The sequence below is a fragment of the Piliocolobus tephrosceles genome, chromosome 10 (genome assembly GCF_002776525.5).
Source record: "Piliocolobus tephrosceles isolate RC106 chromosome 10, ASM277652v3, whole genome shotgun sequence".
Taxonomy (NCBI): Eukaryota; Metazoa; Chordata; class Mammalia; order Primates; family Cercopithecidae; genus Piliocolobus; species Piliocolobus tephrosceles.
The window spans coordinates 122900041-122909900 of NC_045443.1; the positions used below are offsets into that span (position 1 = coordinate 122900041).

Below are 9860 nucleotides of genomic sequence, written 5' to 3' on the forward strand. Positions count from 1 at the left end.
AAATGTGGACCACGTACTCACCACACCGCTTAATGGGGCATGACCTATTAAGTATCTTGGAAATCCCTCCCTAAATTCAGCTCTTTTATTTGCCCTAGAAGAAACCATTTCCCTGAATATGGTTAAGCATTTATTTGTTTGTCTTTATGTTTTTCTAATACGTATGGATTCTTTTTTTTTTTTTGAGACGGAGTTTCAGTTTTGTTGCCCAGGCTGAGTGCAAGTGCACGATCTTGGCTCACTGCAACTGCTTCCTGGGTTCAAGCAATTATCCTGCCTCAGCCTCTTGAGTAGCTGGGATTACAGGCGCCCGCCACCACACCTGACTGATTTTTGTATTTTTTAGTAGAGATCAGGTTTTGCCATGTTGCCTAGTCTGGTCTTGAACTCCTGGGCTCAAGTGATCTGCCAGGCTCTGCCTCCCAAAGCACTGGGATTACGGGCGTGAGCCACCGCACGCAGCCGGTTCCATCATTTTCTTATCTTTATTCCTGTTGAGGGTTTGAAGTTGTGTGGTCATATTTTCTCCTCTGCGGGGCTGGAGAAGAGGTGGGGAACCTCAACCTTGAGACATCAACTCTGGCACATCCTGTACTTAGTAATTGGCACGCACACCATAGAGCCCCATGGGCCGTGGGGAGTGTTGATGTAACCACACCATAGAGGCCAGAAAAAGAAATCCTCAAGCAACCCTTTGGGTCTGATGGACTCAGGGGACCTGGCTGAGTCTGCATTTGGAATCACCACTTTCCCTTTCTTCTGGCCTGACTTCAGGGGGCCACTGTGTCGGCAGCTGCTGTCTGTGCAGATGCTGTGGCTTCCTGTCCCTCTGTTCTTCCAGTCTTTCCCTCCGTCTCATTGCACTGTTGCTTTGGTTATGACTTGGGTAAAATCAGAGGCTTGAACTTGTTCTTATCTAGTCTGACTCCAAGTACTCATCGAATCCAGCAGCATATCCTGATGGTTCTCCCTTCCAAAATAGTTCTATGTATGTAGAGGTATTCACAGATTTATATTTATATAAAAATAAATGTATATATTTACATTGTGGGATATAGAGCTATCTGAATATAACATGTATGTACAGTTTATGAAATAATAAATGCACACCAAGTAGTCACCACCCAGCTTAATGGGGGATGACTAGTGTCTTGGAAATCCCTCCCCAAATTCAGTCCCTTTATTTGCCCTATGAGAAACCAGTGCTATATCTATAGCTCTATATACCACTGTTGTAAATATATACATTTATTTATTAATTTTTTGAGATAGAGTTTCACTCTTGTTGCCCAGTGTGGAGTGCAATGGTGGGATCTCGGCTCCCTGATTACAGGCATGTGCCACTGCACCTGGCCATACTTTTTTTTTTTTTGAGATGGAGTCTTGCTCTTATCGCCCAGGCTGGAGTGCAATGGCACGATCTCAGTTCACTGCAACCTCCGCCTCCCGGGTTCAAGTGATTCTCTTGCCTCAGCCTCCCAGTAGCTGGGATTACAGGCAACTGTTACCACGCCTGGCTAATTTTTGTATTTTTAGTAGAGACTGGGTTTTGCCATGTTGGCTAGGCTGATCTTGAGCTCCTGACCTTGTGATCCGCCCGCCTCGGTCTCCCAACGTGCTGGGATTACAGGCATAAGCCACTGTGCCCAGCCCATAAATTTATTTTTTATACTGTTCCATTCACCCCTCAAACTCAACCACACTATGGCCACACAACAGATGAATAATCCTTTCAAAATATATGTCATGTCACTTCCCCACTCAAAAGCTTCCAAGTGGCTTCTCATCACACTTTGAATAAAACCCAAAGTATTTATCCCATGGCCTCCCAAGGCCCCATATGGCCACTGTCATTAAGACTGTGCCAAGTGGGGGAGGGGGGAGGAATTGCATTGGGAGTTATACCTGATATAAATGACGAATTGATGGGTGCTGACGAGTTGATGGGTGCAGCACACCAACATGGCACAAGTATACATATGTAACAAACCTGCACGTTATGCACATGTACCCTAGAACTTAAAGTATAATAAAAAAATTAAAAAAAAAAAAAAAAAAAAAAAGACTGTGCCAGGCAGACCTCAGGAACTTTGTGTTTGCTATACCCTCTGGAAGGCTTTTCCTGAAGATCAGCACCGGGCTGGATGTGTCCCTTCATTTAGGTGTCAGCTCATGTTACTTCGTTAGGGAGGTCCTTCCTTGACCACTTTTTTTTTCCTTTTTTTTTTCTTTTTTTGGTGAGACTGAGTTTTGCTCTTGTTGCGCAGACTGGAGTGCAAAGCTGCAATCTTGGCTCACTGCACCCTCTGCCTCCCGGGTCAAGCGATTCTCCTGCCTCAGCCTCCTGAATAGCTGGGATTACAGGCGCCCGCCACCAGGCCCAGCTAATTTTCATATTTTTAGTAGAGACAGGGTTTCACTGTGTTGGCCAGGCTGACCTTTTTTTTTTTTTTTTCCATGTTTGGGGCTTGTTTTTGTCTCTCAAGTGTGAAATATAAATCATGTTTTTACGATTTTTGTGAATCTTGACTTTTCACACTTTGTTTTTGTAAGCAAAAGTTTCTTATTAAAATAATAAAATGACTGTCTTTGAGTGCAATATTTATCTCAAGTGTTTGTTAAAACAGCATTGTTATTTCTCAGGACAAGAGCAAGGATCAACCCCTGCAGAAGCTTAGGAACTATGTGCAGAACTTTACAGAACAGAGGCAATACTTCAGCTTAAGCCTCTCTGCTGACCAGAGAATGGAATTCTGCATGGACTCAAGGGACAAAAGGAAACTAGGCAGGGAAAGGGAAAAGGAAAGTGGCCATCTGAATCAAATTTCAGCTGCCATCAGGGCACATCTTGTGGTGGCCACAGATTGTAGGCTGTTTTTGGAAGATTCGGGCTCAGCACAGGATTCCATTTGTCTACCTGGCTACACCCCTGGCTGATGTGCCATGCGGTCAATGTCACTCAAATCCCTGGCCAGCCAAACTCCCGCAGCAAAGAGTCCCAAATCGAGGATCAAGTTCCTCCAGAAGTCATTTCTATCAGTGGCAAAGTGGTAGATGCCCCGAGGCCAATCTCCCACGTTGTCTGATATTTCCAGAGTTTCACTGGCCAGTTTGGCAGCGCTCACCCGGATGCCCCTGGAAGCCATAGTAGGAAGCTTTGCACGGGCCTTTTTTTTGAGATGGAGTTTGGCTCTTGTTGCCCAGGCTGCAGTGCAATGGCATGATCTCGGCTCACCGCAACCTTCACCTCCCAGGTTCAAGCAATTCTCCTGTCTCTGCCTCCTGAGTAGCTGGAACTACAGACACAAGCCAACACGCCTGGCTAATTTTTGTATTTTTAGTAGAGACGGAGTTTCATCATGTTGGTCAGGCCAGTCTCAAACTCCTGACCTCAAGTGATCTGCCCATCTCAAAAAAAAAAAAAAAAAAAAAATTGGCTTCTTTCTGATGTGGTGTGCATTCTTCAATACAGTACATACAAATTTTATTTTATTCAATCACATCACGGCATATTTATTCCAATTACAGCCAATCCACCTCTTATTTTGATATAAAGTGCTCATTTTTCATGACCATTTAAGCCTGTGATGAAAATGTGTAGAATTCAACTTAAGTCAGGATACAGACCCTGAGGTTGCACACAGTCCTGTCAGGAGAGACTCCAAAGTTGGGATTCTTTGGCAAGGAAGACAGGGGGATTCTCACTGAGCAGGCAGCCATCAGTGTCCGCCATGTTGATTTTCTTTACTGACTCTCTCCCTAAGATAGAAATTTTGTATTTTTCCAGCTTCTTCTTAGCACTTTGGCTTTTGTTTTTATGTGTGCAAAGAGATATCAAGCTTTGCGAAGGGAGGAGAAAAGTCCAGAGCACATGGACTATCCTGGGGTACTTCTGGTTTCTCTCTCAACGGTGGGTGCCATTCCTCTTCCAGACCATCCATTTGGGCCTTTTTGGGAAATATCTTTGCTGTTGCCAAATACTCATGCCTTTTACATGAATCCCCTTTCAATATATTCCAGTATGCGGAGCTTGCAGTGAGCCGAGATTGCGCCACTGTACGCCAGCCTGGGAGACAAAGCCAGACTCTGTCTCAAAAAAAAAAAAAAAAAAAAAAGGGACATGGGAGAGGAAGTAAGGTAGGGCTTGAAAAGATACCTCCAAAGGCCCGTCGTGTGTGTCTGGAAGTGTGTCACAGGGGGTGAGGGCTAAGTCTGCAGTCATTCTGGCTTTGGCTCACCTCTGCCTTGTGCTACCTCACAGGTGCTGTGTCTGGTTGGGTGGGCCAAGCTGGAGGAATTAGGAATGAATCAAGTGGCTGTCAGATATATAAATCCAGGCTTCTCCCTGCCCCATGAAAACTGGTCAACCCACTGGTCAAAGTGGATTTCCGCATGCGTGAGGGCTGGGTCTGTGCTTCACACAGTTGGGTCCCCATTGCCCGACTCACAGCAGGCAACCGCTAGGCACGTGCTGAGGGAATGAATGTTTCTTGAAATCCTACTGTGGATCAGGCATTGGGGACTGCGTGGTACGCTAGCGAGACAAGGCTCCGGCCCCTGTGGAATTTGCATTCTGGTGTTAAAGGAATGAACACAAATACGTGGATCTCTCAAAGATGAATCTCCCTCTGGGTGGAAATGGACTCATGTCTCGCAAATGCAATAACATGGTGACAAACAGCCGGTGGTGGCCCTGAATTTGGAGGCCAGGGAGGGGCCTGGAAGTCATCATGTTTATATAGCAAGCACCCTGTTTTAGGTTTGAATCTCTGTTTATATATGGTGATCAGGAGATGGAAGCTGTTTAAAATTAGGTGGTGGAAGTGGGAGGTTACTTCATAAAATTCCAATACTGGTCAGGCATGGTGGCACGATCCTGTAATCCCAGCCACTCCAAAGGCTGAGGCAGGAAGACGGCTTCAGCCCAGGAGTTTGAGGTTGTAGTGAGCTATGATTGCGCCACTGCACTCCAGCCTGGGCAATACAGCGAAACCTCGTCTGTCTCTAAAACGTAAAAACAAATTAAGCTCCAACACTGCAAAAAACTATTTTTGGGGAAGTTGATTGGGTGGCTGAGATAAAAGAAGACAAACAATTTGGGATGGTCTCTAACACGGAGCCCACAATAGGGATGTGATAAGTAAACCTCCAAAATATACCTGAAGTCCATTTCTTCTCTCTATCTCCACCCTGGTCCAGCCACCATCATCTTTTGCATAACTTCTCCTGCCTTTGCCCCTGAAGACTATTCTCAACTCAGCATCAGGGGGATTCCTATCACAGCCACAGTCACAGCAGGTCCCTCTCCGCTCAAAACCTTCCAGTGGTCTCACCTTAACCCAGGGTAAAAGAAGTCTCCACTGGGCTCCAGGACCTAACTGAGCTGTCACCCCTTCCTCTGCTGACTTAATCTTCTACCCCAGGTCTCTCACATCAAAAACCGTGTCCTCCTTACAAAGTTCTCTAAGCACCCCCAGTATTCTCCTGCCTCAAGGTCTGAGCCCTGGCTGTTACCCCTGCCTGGAGACTGAATTGCTTACTCCTGTCACCTTCTTCAGGTCGCTGGTAGAAGTCACCTTTTCAAGGGGGCCTTCCCTGACAACCCTATTTAAAGAGAAACACCCCTCCTCCCACATTCTGTACGTCTCCCTTGCTTTCTCTCCGTAGCACTTAATACCTGTTTGATTTTTTGTTTCTGTTTTTTTTTTTTTTGAGACAGAGTCTCTCTCTATTGCCCAGGCTGGAGTGCAGTGGCATGATCTTGGCTCACTGCAACCTCTGCCTCCTGGGTTCAAGCAATTCTCCTGCCTTAGCCTCCCAAGTAGCTGGGATTACAGGCATGTGCCAATACACCCAGCTAATTTTTTTGTATTTTTAATAGAGATGAGGTTTCACCATGTTGGCCAGGCTGGTTTTGAACTCCTGATCTCAAGTGATCTGCCTGCCTTGGCCTTCCAAAGGGCTAGGATTACAGGTGTGAGTCACTGTGCCCAGCGTAATATCTTTTATTATACAAATATTATATACAGTATGTATTTCTCTATAGTGTGTGAACCCAGAAAATCTTAGGTCTCAATTGATTTAGAAAGTTAATTTTGCGAAGGTTAAGTATGTGTGCCCATGACACAGACTCTGGAGGCCCTGACAACATGTACCCAAGGTGGTCAGAGCACAGTTTGGTTTTATACATTCTAGGGAGACATGAGACATCAGTCAGCGTATGCAAAAACACCGGTTCTGTCTGGAAAGGTGGGACAACTGGAAGCAAAGGTGGGAAGACTTGAAGCCCAGAGGGGGCCTTCCAGGTCACAGGTAGATAAGAGACAAATGCTTGCATTCTTTTGAGTTTCTGACCAGCCTCTCCAAAGGAGGCAATCAGATATGTATCTATCTCAGTGAACAGCGGGGTGACTTTGAATAGAATGAGAGGCAGGTTGGCCCTAAGCAGTTCCCAGCTTGACTTTTCCCTTTAGCTTAGTGATTTGGGGACCCCAAGATTTATTTTTCTGTCACATTTTCCCTTTTCTTTTTAAAAATCTTTTGGAGAGAGCATTTTTAGAAGAAAATGAGTCTCTGCTCTCAGGTTTCATCTGATCATTCATGACTAGAATGGTTTACTCCTAGACAGGTAGGTCCCAAGTTATTAAGAAGGCTCATGTTTAGCAGGTTGTGAAGTCTCATGTCCTTTGAAGAGAAAATAGGGGAAGGAAGGGAGAAAAGCAATAACAAACCAAAGAATAATCCTGGAAAATCGATATAGGCCACATTACCCTGAAGTCCGTATATCAGTAGGCAGGTATGAAAATGTCTTATGTGTGGCCGGGTGCGGTGGCTCAAGCCTGTAATCCCAGCACTTTGGGAGGTCGAGATGGGCGGATCACGAGGTCAGGAGATCGAGACCATCCTGGCTAACACGGTGAAACGCCTTCTCTACTAAAAAATACAAAAAACTAGCCGGGCGAGGTGGCGGGCGCCTGTGAAAGAACACATTCCTCAGCCCTGGGCCCAGTACAAACATATATCTCAACTTCCTGGGCCCTGTACAAACACACCATATATCTCAACTTTGGAAAAACACCACCTGGAGAGACTCCCAATAAGGTCGCAACCGTTTACGGCTTTACTGAAAGCGCGGGAACCAATAGAAAACTGCTAAAGGTATAACTTAAAATGTTAACCAATTGTAATGCTGTACCAAAAGAATTCCCTTGTTCCTCTATAACCTGTTTACATCAGGCTATAAAAAGCAAGCACATGCATCGTTCGGGGCCCTCTTGTATGTTGAGGAACGGAGGGACCAAGTTCGAACTTGCAGTAAAGATCCTTGCCGCTTGGCTTTGACTCTGGACTCTGGTGGTCTTCTTTGGGGAATAAACGGTCTGGGCATAACACCTGTAGTCCCAGCTACTCGGGAGGCTGAGGCAGGAGAATGGCGTGAACCCGGGAGGCGGAGCTTGCAGTGAGCCGAGATCGCGCCACTGCACTCCAGTCCAGGCGACAGAGCGAGAGTCCAAAAAATTTGAGTGAGAGTCTCAAAAAAAAAAAAAAAAAAAGAAAGAAAGAAAATATCTTATGTATGTAAATAGGTTGCTGTTATTTTCTTCTGATGTTTAAGTTGTCTAGCTTCAGTTTGCAGGGCTTTATGAAAGCATAACTTAGTTTTTGGTGACTCCAAATTAGGAAAAATGGGAAAAAAGAAGAAAAAAAGATTGAAAATGTTATTTTGTAGGCTTGTAGTCAAGAAAAACTAGAATTTGGTCCAAACTGTAGACAATAATAAAAATTGAAAAACATTAGGCAAGACTAGAATCTAACAACAGATGTATTATAGTTTTTGAAACATAATTTTTCTCTCTCCAGTTTCCCATTTTTACTAATGACAAATAATGGTAGGACTTATTTGCTTCATTATACTTGGCCTGATTATTTGTATACAATGCTGCAAGAATAATTTTTTTTAACATAGGCTTTTAAATTGGCTTTGATGGAACTTTGTTCCATAGAAGGAATCTCAGATGAGACCTTTTAAAGCTGAGTCCAGGCATGGATTTGTACCATCAAATACCTATGAGTTGGTTGAATCCCTTTCCTCTTGAGGTTCCAAGATAAACTTGGGGCTCCTGGACCTGTGAGAAAGTGACATTCTTTACTTACCACAGGTCAGGAATCCTGTACAGGGACTGTGTAGGCAAAGGTATGAGGCCAGCTTTTCCCAAGGGGCTTTTATTGGCTCCAAAAGTCAAGTTGATAACTTAAAGGAAAGCACACCATTTCTGTCAAAGCCTTGTTTCTCCAATTGTGTCCTGTTACAAATGAAAACAGGTTCTTATTGTGCTTATGCGATTAACTGTGTGGTTGTAAGTTAAGAATACTCACAAATAGTTTCCAAAATTTTGTAGAAATCAGGTAGAGAGAAACAAATTTGCTCCAAATTTTGTTCATAGGAGTATACTATACTCAATTGTTTTTTTTTTTTTTTTTTTTTTTTTGAGACTGAGTCTTGCTCTGTCGCCCAGGCTGGAGTGCAGTGGCCGGATCTCAGCTCACTGCAACCTCCGCCTCCCGGGTTCACGCCATTCTCCTGCCTCAGCCTCCCGAGTAGCTGGGACCACAGGCGCCGGCCACCTCGCCCGGCTAATTTTTTGTATTTTTAGTAGAGACGGGGTTTCACCGTGTTAGCCAGGATGGTCTCGATCTCCTGACCTCGTGATCCGCCCGTCTCGGCCTCCCAAAGTGCTGGGATTACAGGCTTGAGCCACCGCGCCCGGCCTACTCAATTGTTAAAAGCTGTAAATAGCTTAAAAGTTTTCTTCAATTGTGTTCGCAGCCGCCGCTGCGCCGCTGTCACTCTCTAACGCCAGCGCTGCCTTTCGCTCGCCGAGGTCCAGCCGAAGGAGAAGGGGGGTAAGTAAGGAGGTCTCTGTACCATGGCTGGTACAAAGCAGACTGCCCGCAAATAGACCGGTGGTAAAGCACCCAGGAAGCAACTGGCTACAAAAGCCGCTCGCAAGAATGCGCCCTCTACTGGAGGGGTGAAGAAACCTCATCGCTACAGGCCTGGTACTGTGGCGCTCCGTGAAATTAGACGTTATCAGAAGTCCACTGAACTTCTGATTCGCAAACTTCCCTTCCAGCGTCTGGTGCGAGAAATTGCTCAGGACTTTAAAACAGATCTGCGCTTCCAGAGCGCAGCTATCGGTGCTTTGCAGGAGGCAAGTGAGGCCTATCTGGTTGGCCTTTTTGAAGACACCAACCTGTGTGCTATCCATGCCAAACGTGTAACAATTATGCCAAAAGACATCCAGCTAGCACGCCGCATAGGTGGAGAACGTACTTAAGAATCCACTATGATGGGAAACATTTCATTCTCAAAAAAAAAAAAAAAAAAAAAATTCTCTTCTTCCTGTTATTGGTAGTTCTGAACGTTAGATATTTTTTTCCATGGGGTCAAAAGGTACCTAAGTATATGATTGCAAGTGGAAAAATAGGGGACAGAAATCAGGTATTGGCAGTTTTTCCATTTTCATTTGTGTGTGAATTTTTAATATAAATGCAGAGGCGTAAAGCATTAATGCAAGTTAAAATGCTTCAGTGAACAAGTTTCAGTGGTTCAACTTTATAATAATTATAAATAAACCTGTTAAATTTTTCTGGACAATGCCAGCATTTGGATTTTTTTAAAACAAGTAAATTTCTTATTGACGGCAACTAAATGGTGTTTGTAGCATTTTTATCATACAGTAGATTCCATCCATTCACTATACTTTTGTGAGTTGTCCTACATGCAAGTACATGTTTTTAATGTTGTCTGTCTTCTGTGCTGTTCCTGTAAGTTTGCTATTAAAATACATTAAACTAAA

General features: G+C 44.5%; 2 pseudogenes across 1 annotated transcript; one reads left to right on the forward strand and one right to left on the reverse strand.

The window, feature by feature from the left end:
* Window positions 1-2921: 2921 nt before the first annotated feature.
* Window positions 2922-3146, reverse strand: LOC111543533 (annotated as a pseudogene).
* Window positions 3147-8927: 5781 nt separating this feature from the next.
* Window positions 8928-9420, forward strand: LOC111538747 (annotated as a pseudogene). Its single transcript, XR_002730447.3, has one exon. The product of XR_002730447.3 is annotated as a histone H3.3-like (transcript).
* Window positions 9421-9860: the final 440 nt, after the last annotated feature.